Raw genomic sequence first — 13,471 nt, forward strand, 5'->3', positions numbered from 1 at the left:
CCCTCCCCAGAGTTCTCAGATTTAAACGATCTGTAGCTGGCAAAGACTGCACCAGGCAAACAGTTTGCTGCTGTAGACAACCTGAACCAGTCCCGCATCCTCCACCTGGGATCAAAACGAAAACATGTTTACATCTACAACACAAACAACAGACCTTTGATAAAATCCAGTGATCACTGTCATCATATTCCTCACCAGTGTCATTTGAAATTGTTCAGACAACTCACAAATATTGCAACCTCTGCTCACTCTGAAGCTGCCCAAAGGAGAAATACATGGGAATTTTGGAATACATAATTAAGGATTGACTTGCCTATGAAATAAAAGAAACTAAAAGAAAGGTTCTTTAATGTGGCTCTTCATTGATAACTGATTTTTATAACTGTCTCAGAGAAAATGACATTCAGTAAAACTCACATTTACTATTTCAAGAGTAGACTAAATTCATAATTGGTTATATTAGAATAAGAATTCCTGTACAACATTGTGACAAGAATGTTTAAAAAGCAAGTTATTTATACAATATATTTAGATCAAATGTAAATTGGTTTCTATAGTTGTTCAGCTTAGAGTGTGAAAGAAATTGTTCTTTAATTTCAAGAAATATACAGGGCACAATCTACTTTTAATTTCAAGAATTTTTGGTGCATCTTCTATCATGATAAAAAAATCACCTTGAGAATAGTTTATAAAGAAGCAATTTTGAAGATCAAGAAAAGTTCAAACCACATTGAATAAAAAAATAAAATAGAATTCAGATTAAGTAATAAATCAAAATAACACATGCCTTTTTCTGGATAACTTTAATATTCTGGTGTTTCTCTTAGTTGTATGGATTTACTTCGTCTTAAATGTGCTCTGAAGTATAAACTCTTAGTTTACAAGTGACAAAATGGAGAGTGGGAGAGTAAATTGGCTCTGGGTAATACAGTTAGCAAATCTGAGACCCGAACCTCAGAATGTTAGCTTCTCATGCATTGAATGTTAGCTCAGAAGGAAATGCTATTGAATTTGTCTTCTCCTAAGGACCCAGTGATGCCAGTGCTAACCAACAAACCCAAACCTGAGATGCTCAAACACAACAGTGTGTATGTGTACAGCAACAGAACAACTGTTATCTAATACAATTTCACTTAAAGTTGCTTCCTGGATTTGCTCCTGAAGATGATGAAAATCATACATCTCTGGTAAGTTATAGCTTCTGCCATAAGGACTCAGGCATGGAACTCTTATGGAGAATGTCATTGCCACATTTGACCCATTTCTTTGAAAAAAATAAGAAACATGAACTTTTAAGAATAAAAGATGGCAGATGATGAAGGAATGTGAAAAAGAAAGAGAATTCTTTCAATAAAACCAGGTAGATATTATCAAAACTCACTAAAGCTTTGTAGTTGAGATCAAGGAATTTGTAGAAGGCAATGTTGCCAAGGTTGTTCAGAGTACACTCTGAAAATCAAAACTGTTCTGAGTAATAAGTATACTGTAAAGTAGAATTTTAAATGAAAAGACTGCCCAAAGAGCTTTGTCAGAGTTTTCATCTTCTCAAGTACCATTGAGTCATTACTTTGACATTTGTTAGTGGCTTGATGTCTCAATATTTCCTCGACTGAGACTTTTAAGATTTCTTTGCAGAATGAATTAGGAAGAGCAATTTTTACTGAGATATAGGAAAGTGCTGTTGCTACATACTCAGCCCAGTGGCTTTTCTGTCCATTACATGACCAGGGAAGGTCAATGGACACATGTGGTAGCGCTGGTAGCTTTCATCAGTCCCCCCCTCTCTCCATCTTCACTCCTCCTTCATCCTTGCCTCTTCTTGAGTTTTCATAATATTGTTATTATTATTAGCTTTTTATTTTCTTCATTTTGAAAAAGAACCGATCCACTCGATAGCCGAGGCTGACTTGGAACTTACTGTGAATTCCAACTGGGACTACAAACTTGATCCAACCCTACCGTGTCTGTTTTCCAAGTGCTGTTACACATATAAACTGCTACATGTAGCTTTTCACTGCCTTGTTTCTGCTTTACTGTTTCTATTGTGAACATAAGTAACTGAAGAGGAACAAAGAGGTTGGGATAAACAATGAACTAGTTAGCCTTGGCTGCAGAGAAGCCTTTCCAGAATCCAGGGAAAAGGAAATCTGATCTTCTGCCTACAAGAGAATAAGAACAAAAATAAACAGCTGATATTTCTTCACTCACTAGGGTAGTACAGAGAGCACTTCTTGCACACAGTTGCTGGGGACCAAGCGACATGCTGAATGTGCTAATGTACTGTAGCCAGACAAAAGCTTGAACTATAACAACAGATCAGATAGTGTTTCTTATGATTGTGCTGTTATCATATCACTGAAATACAAGACTATGATCATTTTCCAGTCATTTGCCTGTATTTTATTTTGCATCTATATTAGTCATCATGGATAACAGTTGAATTCCTTCACCTCAGCTGGCTTGGAAGAAGCACTGATCTAGAATCTAACAGGCAAGTCCTGGATTCTGGATGTACCTGCCGCAGGGTTGACTCAAGCACAGGCAATGGGAACATAGGGACCAATAGAAAGACGTGCTTTTGATGCTTCTCAATTTTTAGGGCCACTTACAGCTTAAAATCACTGCCTTAATTTGGTTTAGGTGGAAGTTTTTCAAGGGAATGTATCTCATGGAGTAGAATAATTATTGAACACACAGTTAAATTACAACAGTAATTTATGATGCAATGCATGCTGGGACATGTAAGATGGCAAGATATAGAAAACAATTATATGTAAGGAGACTGTACTTCCTACAGTCATTTTTTGAAACTTAAAATGGTTTAAATCTTGGCAGATATTCTAGTAAAACCATCTTTTCTCTGAATTAGTAGCTGTGACTAATACTCACAGAGAAGGAATACTCTTCTGTTGCCCAGGAAGTTTATGTCAGATATTCAAGAGATTTTTATACAAGGCTAACTGTGTGACTTACAGACAAATTCTGTAATATACATCATAAAATTACTAACCAACAATAATGAGGCTGACAGAAAAAAAATTACTTAAAACTTTATCTGAATAAAAAAGTTATCTATTGGACATTTTATTTTTGAAGTCAGGGAGAAACATATATTTAGATTGATTTTAATGTAAGCCAGTACAAATAAAAATAGTATTCTTTACAGCATATAGAAAGCAATACATGATTATAGACCTATCTCTCTCTAGATATAAATCTTTATGCAAATATATATTGGAGATATCACCTGAAGAATTTGACAGTCGCCTCCTGAAAGTCAAAGACAATGTCACTCAGTCAAACGGTGACTGCTGTTATAAATGTTAAAAACAATGTCTCTGTACTGTTTTTCAACTTGGACATTGTAAGATTTTCTTAGAAGCCCTATTCTTAAAGGAAAGAATTAAATCAATAAGTGTTTAATTTCTCCTGGGAAATGCTTCTCAAACTATAGGGTCAGCTCAGAGGATTAGATCAGTCAAATATAAAAGAATATAAACTCCTGGAGTGATAGTTGGAAAACCCTGTTAAATGGAATGGCTTGTTAGGTTCCCTGAATCTAAATTAAAGGTAGAGCAGATCCACAGGCGAAGAGCAGAAACAGTCTTAAGAGCAAACCCCTGTGCTTTCGAAAGAACAATTTTAAAAGAACACTCGGTTCTCTAATTCTCAACAAGTGTGACTCATTTTCACTTGCTTTAGATGGATGCCTTACAGGTTACAAATGGTTTTACTCCTCAGAGAATTTTCAAAAGACATGTGGACTCCATTATCTTGTGATTCTCCCTTCCCCATCCATTAAAATAACAGAAGAAGATAATAACTGAGTGGCAGGGCTCCACTGAAAGGAATGATTGATTCTGATCTCTGTTTGTTAATGCTGCCTCCCAAATAGCAGGTAGCTCCTCTGTTGTTTGATTCTCTTTTGCTTCAGTAAAGTATTTTTGCATGCATGTCATTAATATTCAAGCACAGGCACATTACTAAGCGATACCCAATCTCAATTTGCAAATCTCTGTCTAAGGTAGATTTTCAGAAGGCACAATAGAATTTACAAGACCCATTTAGTTCTGGGTCACTTAATCTTTTAAAAGAAATACAGAGATATGTAAATGTATTGTGTGTATATATATTTAATCTTCAATGAAAAATTTAAAAATCATGTAATTTGCATGCTTAACTTCAAGCACCATTGTATTTTTTAAAAGCTCAAATTTATTCCACATTAATACCTAAATCTTATGCCAGAAATGGATTTTCTGATATTGTTTTGAACCTTATTTCTGTTAAGCTTTACACCTTCGTAATGTAATCCCTTGTTTTCTATTCTGCTGGTTTTGCCAGGAATGTAAGAGCTTATGACACCAAAATAAATACCCTGCAGAATTGTATCAAACAAAATGAAAGCCAGAGTCTGTTTAAGTGCAGAAAGTACTAAAACATAAGGCATGATCTAATGGACTTTTCATAACAGAAATTATTTACCAGCAGTTAGTTGAGACTCATTCCTTCAAACCTAGCCTGAACAAATATCTTACTTATTTTTAATGAAAGACTTAAAAGGTATTAAATTAATCCTCATTATATGAAGAACTTCTGATCTTCTTTCTTTTAATTAATTACTTAAGCTTTCCTTTGTCCCCAAACGTTGTAGGACAAACCCTCTGTTGGTCCTCTTGTAGGTCCACCTCAGAATGAAAACAGAAGGGAAGGACAGTACTGGTAAAAATAGATTTAGCACTTGGAAATGAAGAAGCAGGTTAAAATCAGTTTCCTATGAGTTTGGTGGAAATGCATGTAAAATCTTGTTCTACCTTTAAGAAAGGTCCAGACTCAAGTTGCAGCATACACAGTACCTAAGCATCCAAACTTTCGGTATCATTCCAGTGAAGATAAGCAGGTTTAGAAAGGGAAGAGTGCAGAACAGTGTAAAGAGAAGGTACAATAATGCAGTTTTGGATCCACATCACAATTCATCCAATTAACTGAACAGAAATGGTTAAAACAAAATTTATATTGTATTCGTTTGTCTTTACAGCTTCTAAGTGATTTAAACATTGGATCCCACTGTATAAAATGTGGTCATATTTTTGATTGGCCCACTTTGATTTTTATTAGTAGCTAGAAACAATCAAGTTTCTGTAAACTCATGTTGGAAATCTATGCTATTTAGGGGAAAATTAAAAACTAACATCTAAAACATATCAATCTGATCAATGTTGAACAAAACTGCAACAACAAAAACTCCAGTAAAATAATTTTTTCTGCCCAGTAATACTTACGTAATCTTTTAAAATAAAATAGAAGTCATGATTATTAACCAAATAGATATATTCTCTCTCTCCTTTCTCTTTCCTTCCCTCTTCTCACTGCTGTTGTCAAAAATGGCTATAATCTCATGCAGATAAGGTATTGATTTGTTGCCTATGCTCACAGAGAAGCCAAAGGAGAATCATATTATCATCTGCAAACTCCATCAATCATAGTCCCCTTAACAACCCCTCTTAAACGATCTGTCTTGGCTTTGGATTCTATTGTAACCGTGGCTGGTATTCAGGCTTCAGAAAGAGAAAGGTTCATTTTGAAGTGTAGGTTTGTGGCAACCATAGATAATTTCAGACTTTTTCTAGAAGAGTGAGGCTTATGAAATTTAGTTAACTTAATACAACCCATTTAATTAGAAGTCTAACAGGGCAGAGGAAATATGGATTTGCTTATAAGTGTAGGAATATATTTTTAGCTGTCAAATTCAATATTTACAAGTGAAGCTTGAAAGCGTACATAAAACTTACATATACGGATGTGGATTACACCCTCACGGTTTTACTTGTTTTCTTTTTCTTTCTTCTTCTTCCTTTTTTTTTTTTTTGGTCTTCTTCATTCCCTCCCACTATACAGACACTTGAAAAGTTACAAGAAGGTAAAATTAGGAAAAGAGAAGAGGTGGAAGAAGGGGTGTAATAAAGCAATAATGAGAGGTTTGTAAGCTATCATTATTTCTGAAAATTCAACAGTTTTTGCTTCAGAGTCACTAATGAACTGTTGTTTCAAGTGCTGAGCTTCTTTGGTGTAATCAGCTCAACTATTCTTTTTGGCACCATGACAAACTAGGAAAGCAAAGGAAAAATATAGTAAACACAGTAGACCCTTTTCCTGTGGTTCTCTTACTTGTATAAAGACTGCCCCCATATTCAGAAATAGTCCCAGGGAAACATTTTCTTGCTGTCCAATGCTACCTTTACTCCTTTCCTAGCAATGTATAGAGCATGGTGCCTTTGGGGGAGTCACATATCAAATATCCTTTGTATAAAATATTTATATCATGATTCATAAAAGCAGAAAAATTAGTTACAAATTAGCAACAAAAAATAATTTTATGGTTTGGGTCACCACAACATAAGAAGCTGTATTAAAAGATCCCAGCAATAGGAAGGTTGAAAAGCCCTGTTACAGAGCGTTCATTCTCTCCCAAAGTACATAACTGAGTTTATATCTTCACATTCACATTTAAATTAAAAAGATCTCTGCATAGTTCAGCTAATATTACTTAGGTGAGGCCGTCTCCTGGGTGTGTATAACAAGTTCTAGGATTTCAGCAGACAGAATAAATAAAAAAATATTTGACTGGGGATGCCAGCTGGGAATGCTCAATGTGAAATGTGCCTCTCGCAAAGCCTGGTGACTTGAGTTTGATCTCTAAATCCTACATTTTGGAAGGAGAGAGCTTATTTCTAAATTCCAATAAGTGCACATGCCATGCCCTCCTCCACCCCTAGGACCCCAAGCACATAGCCAGAACTAAATAAATAAACCTAGTAAAGTGCTTCAATTTTTTAATTTATTACTTTACATGTATGAATGTCTAGTCTGCTGTATGTCTATGTGCTGTGTGTATACTTGTTGTCCAGAGTTCAGAACAGAGCATTGGGTCCCCTAGGAAAGCAGTTAAAGCCTGGAGTTGTATTGTATACCCTTGTGTGTACTGAGACTTGAACTGGACACTCAGGAAAAGCAGCCAGTACTTTTAACCACTGAACAATCACTCCAGCCCCTAAAAAGATTTGTCAAAAAATTATTTGGGTCAAGAATGTAATTGTTGTGATTATATTATTAATGTTAGTGTAGCTTAATTTTTATCTAGGCACTATTACATATTAAATACTTTAAAAGCAAAAAAAAAAAAAAAAAAAAAAAAAAAAAAAAAAAAAAAAAAACAAAAAAAAAAAAAAAAAAAACAAAAAAAAAAAAAAAAAAAAAAAAAAAAAAAAAAAAAAAAAAAAAAAAGAAAAAAAAAGAAAAAAAAAACCAAAAAACAAAACCCACTGTTTTAGTTTGCTTTTTAATCCTGCAATAAAGCACCATGACTATCAGTAAATCCATTATGTAGGGAAGTCAGGGCAGGAAGTCAAAGCCTGAATTCAAAGTAGAAACCTGGAGGTAGGAACCTGGAGGAAGAAACTAAAGAAGGAGAGGCCAAATAGGAGCACTGTTTACTTACTTTCTCCTTCTTGATTGGTTAATTGTCTTTATGATACCTCAGAGCCACCTTCCTAGGGTAGGTGCTGCCCACAGCATACTGGGCTCTTCCAGATAATCATCAAAGAAGAATATGCCACAAAGATTTCCCTACAGGCCAGTCTTCTGGGGGCCTTGTCACAAATGTGGTTTTCTTTTCTCAAGTGATCCTAGCATGTGGCAAGTTGACAAAACAAACTATCCTGTAAAAAGAAACAGTTGCTTTTTCTCCATTTGATATTGTTGTGACAATTATCGCTACTCAGTAAAAACTTACAATAGGACCAATATAAAACAAATTTTAACAAATCACAGATTCTACTTAAAGTGTATTAGTATCTTAAAAATGTGTATGTGATGTTTGTCTAGTAATGAACAAAAATAATTTTATTATTCTTATTTTTACTTACAAAAAAGCAGAAGAAAGTATTTATATATTATTTTCAAAGCAAACATACTTATCTATCATATAGAAGTTTAAAACAGATATCCTGGATTTTGAATTGAATTCTACAGAGCACCAATCTACAGAAACATAAATGATACATGTGTTTAAGTGTGTGGGGCAATGCTATATTCTGTATCTCCAAACAGATAGGTATGATGGCGATGAAGAAACATTTACTTCATGACTGGACAGAGGGCTCAGTGACTATGAGCCTGTTGTGAGCTTTTAGAGGACCTTGAATGGTTCTTATTTTCAAGCATCTCCATGAGAACCGCACTTACATTCATCCATCCCCCACCCAACACACACATAATTAAAAATAAAATAAAATATTATAAAAAAGAAAGTGTTACTTAATTATTTTATAATCTTATTTATGCTATATTAAATATCACAAGAAGGTTATTTTCTTTCAAAATAAAGCAATAAATATATTTTTAAAATCTTTCTGACTTTTAATCTTTTTGAAACTTTGGCTAAATTGTTCCTTTTTTAGGTGCAAAACAACAAACATGTTTTCTTTTTCTTTATTATTGTTATTAATATTATTATTATTTATTATAACATTCACTTTGTATCCAGCTGTGCCCCTTCCCTCATCTCCTCTTGGTCTCATCCACTTTCCCTCTCCCTCCTGTCCCATATCCCTCCCTTAGTCCACTGATAGGGAGGTCCTCCCCCCCTACTATCTGACCCTAGCCTATTAGGTCTCATTAGGACTGCCTGGAACATTTTTCTCTGTCGCATATAAAGTCTGCCTCGCCAGGGACAGTTGAACAAAAAGTAGGCAGTGAAGTTTATGATGGTGACTGTCCTGCTCCCCTTACTGGAGAACCCACAAAGAGACTGAGCCTGCCAGGGGTTGTATCTTAGCAGGAAGTCTAGGTCATTTCCATGCATGGTCTTTAATTGATTCATCAGTCTCTGCAGGCCTCCCTGGGCCCAGAGTTTTTGGTTCTGTTGCTCTCCTTGTTGAGCTCTTGTCCCCTCCTGATCTTTCTATCTCCCCCTTCTTCCATAAGATTCCCTGCACTCTGCCCAATATTTGGTTATGAGTCTTAGCATCTGCTTTGATACACTTCTGAGAAGAGTCTTTCAGAGGCCCTCTGTGGAATGCTCCTATCCTGTTTCCTGTTTTCTCTTACTTCAGATGTCTGTTCTGTTGCCCTTCTGAGTGAGGATTAAGCATCTTCCCTAGAGAACATATGGAAAAAAACAATAAAACCCAAAATAACTAAAATAACCCTGTACAATAAAAGATCTTCTGAATGTGTCTCCATCCCTGATCTCAAACTATCATGCAGAGCGACAATAATAAAGAAAACAAACATGTTTTCATGTATGAGTTGTTATTTTATTAAAATGTATAACTTAGACAAAATACTGGTGAGATTATTTGGTTTTATACGTTATACATCAAGCCAATTTTTTGATTAAGATTTTAACATTTTGTCTTATGATATGTTGTGTGGTATGTATAAGTATATGTGTTTTGTATATGATGCATGTGTGTGTGTGTAAATGTATAGTCATGTGCACATTCACGTAGAGGCTGAAGGGAAAAGTTGAGTTTCTTCATCTATCAAATGGTGCCTTGTACCTTTAATACATGAATTGTAATTGTTCCCAAAGCTTACACCTTGTCAATGAGGTACAAATATCTTCCTGTCTCTACCCCTAGCCCTGGGACAACAGAAATATATGTGAGTGCTTGGGTTTCGTAATCAAGTCTTCATAGTTGCACACTTACCCAGTGAGCCATCTCTCCAGCCAAAAACATGGATCATTATCAAGTTGATCATTATCATTTTATTATATTTTTAAAAATTTTTGAGACTATAGTTTTATTACATCCGTTTCCCTTCCCTTTCCTCCCATATGGTTCTCTTTACTCTATTTCAAATTTATGCTCTTTTTTTTTCATATGTTGTCACATGCATAAATATATGCATATATGGACATATGTTTCTAAATAGAACCTGCTCCTTCTATATAATGCTACTTGTTTACATTTTTTCAGGCTTAAAATTTTGATATTTTCAACAATTACAAAATTCATGTTTAGAAATAAAATGATTATATTCTTTAAAAGATTTAACATATTTGTTGATATATAACATGCATTATGTGGCCACATTTTTAGACAAAATTCAGTATGTCTAATGAATGCACATGAGGTTCATACTGCTCATACAGTTGGATAACCAATTGGTATATTTTTCTCAGAGGAAGACTATTTCCTTTGCTTTTAGTAATCCTTAATGGTCTATTGATTTTTGTGTTGGGGTGAGGTCATGTGGGCTTTCCCCTGTTCATTTTGCACGTCTATTGGTGTCAGTTTTGTTCAGCTCATGTTAAGGCAGTTATGTTTGTGTGACTATGTTGGTGTAGTGTTTGACATTTCTAAGATCTAGAATCTCATAGCAAGCTCCTTGATACTCTGGCACTTATAATTTCCCCACCTCCCTGTCCACAATGTTTCCTGAACATTAGGTGCTAGAGTTGTTTTGGAGATTTATCTGTTGGGACTGGGCTCTACAAATCTAAATTTTGATTGGTTGTTTGATTGTTTAGTTGTTTCTTGATTGCATTTGATTGTTTTACTTTAATAGTCTCCACCTGTTGAAAAGAGATGAACAAAGACTAACACTACTTGTTGAAATATATTATCATCAGGATTAAGCCTCTACCCTAAAGGATAGACATGAGAAGTGGTGGAAGAGAGGAAACACGACGGGATCCTACTATAGAGGATCTTATGAAACGCTCTACCCAACATGGAAACGAAGCAAATGCTGAGACTCACAGCCAAACTTTGGGCAGAGTACAGGGATTATGGAAGAAGGGGGATACAGAAAGACCTGGAGGGAATAGGAGTTCCACAAAGAGACCAACAGAGCCAAAAATATCTGGGCTCAGAGGGTCCTGCAGAGGCTGATGAATTAACCAAGGACCACACATGGAAAGGACCTATACCCCCTGCTCAGATGTAGCCCATGGGCAGCTCAGTCTTTATGTGAGTTCCCTGGTAAGGAGAGCTTTCCTTGACATGGATTCAATGGCCATCTCTTTGATCACCTAGCCATGACAAGGTGGCCCTACTGGGCCACAGAGATAGAGGATCCAGACAGTCCTGAAGAGAACTGATAGGCTAGGGTCAGATAGTAGTTGAGGAGGAACTCCCTTATAAGTAGACTAAGGGAGGGATATGGTGGGGGGAGAAAGAAGGCGCAGACAGTGGGATACAAAGTGAATAAATTGTAAATAACAATAATAATAATAGTGAAAAATTAAAAAAGAAATATATTATCATAAGAAGCCTAAGAATATTTTTTCCTTTTTTGCTGTTCTATTAGACACATATTTTAATGTATAGCACAAGAATTACAAGCTTCTAGACATCTTCAACCTCCAGGCTAACATTATGTACTATTTATCATATACACACACATGTGAATTTGCTTGTATGTGTATTGATATGGGGTGCATATGTGTAAGCTTATGTTTACCTATCTCTTTTTTGTAACACTAGCATTCTCTGTAAAACCTAAGTCCATACACAGTAAGTTGACTTAAATTGACTCACAATTTCCAATATTAAAACCCCTTGTCTCTCCTATAGGTCTTGCAGTAAAAATTCAATATTTATAATTTACATTGCTTTATTATTTTGAAAATGTTTTGTTGATTCCCACTTTGTTTTAGCAGTTAAAAAACATGTTTAGGAATATAATTAATATTTTCTTTAAACATTTAATACATAGAACACTACCTTACATGCATTATGTATCCACATTTTTAGATAAAAATCAGTAATACCTGTCTCATGAATGCACATGAGGTTCATACTGTTTAAAACACTTCACAAGTTAGTATCTGATGAAGACTGCAATATAGCATCCAGAACACAGAAATGCTACTTCATTTCTGAAAGTGTGTCTTTGGCTCATGAGCTGCAGCACCGTAAGCTAGGTCCTACGCTGTATATTCTTCACTTTTTTATATCCATAAAATATTAGATAGTGTGGAGATGAATAGGTGAATGTAGCTCAAACAGAAAAAAATTACAAAAATAAATAGCATATCAACATAATGAACAACTGTAGCTCTTATTGTCTGTTGAATTCCTTTAGAGTCATGTTCTATGGAACAGTCTGTCTCACCTGATCTCCTTGGTTCTCCAGAGAATTCTTACAAGGATGCTATAGCCTTCTGGAATGATCCAGAATTGATATGTTGGGATTGCACCTTTTTATTCTAGTACTTGTCATTTATTTAATTGAGGTTGTTCAGGGAAAGGAAACTGGACAGATAACTCTCTTTTGTCGGTGAATGTGGCAAATACAGAACAGCCTTTGGAGCTGGATACATGAGCCCTTCAGACCAGTTGTGGAATCTGGTGGAAGCAGGTGGCAGGAAGAAGCTGATCCCAGCATTCACTTCAATCATTATTTTCTTTACTTCTATCCAAATAAAAGTAAATCATGTTGTGACCTGTTTTCTTTTATTAAACCTAAATTCTGTAATAGTTTTAGAGACAACTGTGAATATAAATAGAAAGAACAAAAGAGGAATTGCAATCTTCTTTCCATGTCTTCATACCTCTTTTATTTAGTGCTTATTTTCTCTGTTTGCTCCTTCTTCAAATGCTACAGATATGTAAAAAAAAAAATTAGACATATTTTATATGATCTAGGACTACTCTGTATTTACTCAGCAGATGTATTTTGTTTTACGTACCATTAAGAATCTCTTTCCAGTTATCATAAAAATTATAGTTTGGGGAGCCATTTCTAAGGACTTTGTATTTTTATATGGAGCAATGGCCATAATTTCTATGAGGTCAGAGTTGCATTACCCATTCCAGCATGTTCTGTGTTTAGATAATTTGAACCCAGGAAGTAGGCTTATTGATAAAAAGTTACTTCTTCTTTATAATAAGGTGTTCATTATAAATGTCCTGTTGAAAAATATCATGTAACTTTCTAGTCGTACTATCTTTTCAATTCTTGAGATGAAACATTTCATAAAGTATTTTAATGAGTACATAACTAAGAGTTACTCATGACTTTATTATCTGTTTAAATTTATATGGCATAGCATATGCTACTGAGTATTCCAACTCATACCTGTTAGTCATTTCAAGAATCATAAGATACAAACAACATACACCTATATAACACACATGAATTATTTTATTTTGTCTTTAAATGATTTTCTGAATCTAGTAGTTCTTTTAACATGATTATTAGCAGATATAGCTACGAACATGTGTCTTCTATTTGTATATAAGCTTAGCAGAGAATTTTTATAACTTTGAACAAAAGAGACAGTTGCCTCACGTACTTACATCCATTCAATACCTCAGCGTATCTTCCCATCAATCGGCAGATCTGTTTCATTTCTTTCTTTAGTTACATAAAAAGATGGTTTAATATGTACAAGAACAGTGAAAAATAAACTCATCTTTTGCATGTTGCACAGTCTTTCCCCAAGTCATCCCTCCAA

This window comes from Psammomys obesus, unplaced genomic scaffold (genome assembly GCF_907164565.1).
Source record: "Psammomys obesus unplaced genomic scaffold, mPsaObe1.curated_primary_1811, whole genome shotgun sequence".
Lineage (NCBI taxonomy): Eukaryota > Metazoa > Chordata > Mammalia > Rodentia > Muridae > Psammomys > Psammomys obesus.